The sequence below is a fragment of the Penaeus japonicus genome, unplaced genomic scaffold (genome assembly GCF_977035675.1).
Source record: "Penaeus japonicus unplaced genomic scaffold, GWHDUDI00000001_assembly GWHDUDI00001379, whole genome shotgun sequence".
Lineage (NCBI taxonomy): Eukaryota > Metazoa > Arthropoda > Malacostraca > Decapoda > Penaeidae > Penaeus > Penaeus japonicus.
The window spans coordinates 1,466-2,500 of NW_028235781.1; the positions used below are offsets into that span (position 1 = coordinate 1,466).

The 1,035-nt window shown below is 39.1% G+C and overlaps 1 protein-coding gene across 14 annotated transcripts in view; it reads left to right on the forward strand.

Moving 5' to 3' along the window:
* Positions 1-269: 269 nt before the first annotated feature.
* Positions 270-1,035, forward strand: part of LOC147466386 (uncharacterized) — a 33,091-nt gene continuing 32,325 nt past the window's right edge. For 2 of the 14 annotated variants that reach the window (XM_086535561.1, XM_086535565.1), the window contains exon 1: positions 270-528. The gene's annotated coding sequence lies outside the window, so the exon portion shown is untranslated. The remainder of the gene's footprint in view (positions 529-1,035) is intronic. The other 12 variants (XM_086535567.1, XM_086535568.1, XM_086535566.1 and 9 more) reach the window with 9 other exon arrangements.

Sequence of the window (1,035 nt, forward strand, 5' to 3'; positions counted from 1 at the left end):
TCTCACTCATTCACCTTCTCACTGTCACTCTCACACACATATTCACCTTTTCACTGTCATTCTCACTCACATTCACCTCACTGTCATTCTCACTCATATTCACCTTTTAACTCTCATTTACACTTACTTTCACTTTTTCATTTTTATTCTCACTCATATTCACCTTATTGTCATTCTCACTCACATTCAGCTTCTCATTGTCATTCTCACTCACATTCACATTCTCATTGTCATTCTCACTCACATTCACCTTACTTCATTCTCATTGTCATTCTCACTCATATTTACTTTCTCATCGTCATTCTCACTCATATTCACCTTCTCATTGTCATTCTCACTCACATTCACCTTCGCATTGACATCCTCACTTCTCTTCTCACGCTCATTACTCACAAACAGACGTCTAACACAAGCATCTTCCTCCCTCAGGTCGGACTCCCTTACACCTTGCTTCCTTGAACGGCTTTGATGCTGTTGCTGAGACGCTCCTCGAAAAGGGCGGAGAAGTGAACGCCAAGGATGAGAATGGTAAGGCGATTGGAAAGCGAGTGACTTCTTAAAGGCACCAGAAGAATTTTGCTTTTGTTTCTTTTCTCTTTTTTGTCTCTGTGGAAATTCATAACAATTATTGTCATTCTCACTCACATTCACCTTCTCATTGTCATTCTCATTCACATTCACCTTCTCGTTATCATTCTCACTCACATTTACCTTTGCATTGTCATTTTCACTCACACTCACCTTCTCATGTCATTCTCACTCGCATTCACCTTCTCATTGTCATTCTCACTCACATTCACCTTCTCATTGTCATTCTCATTCATATTAACCTTCTCATTGTCATTCTCACTCACATTCACCTTCTCTTTGTCATTCTCATTCATATTAACCTTCTAATTTTCATTTTCACTCACATTCACTTTCTCATTTTCATTCTCACTCACATTCGTCTTCTCATTGTCATTCACACTGACATTCACCTTCTCATTTTCATTCTGACTCACATTCACCTTCTCCTTTTCACTCGCATTCACC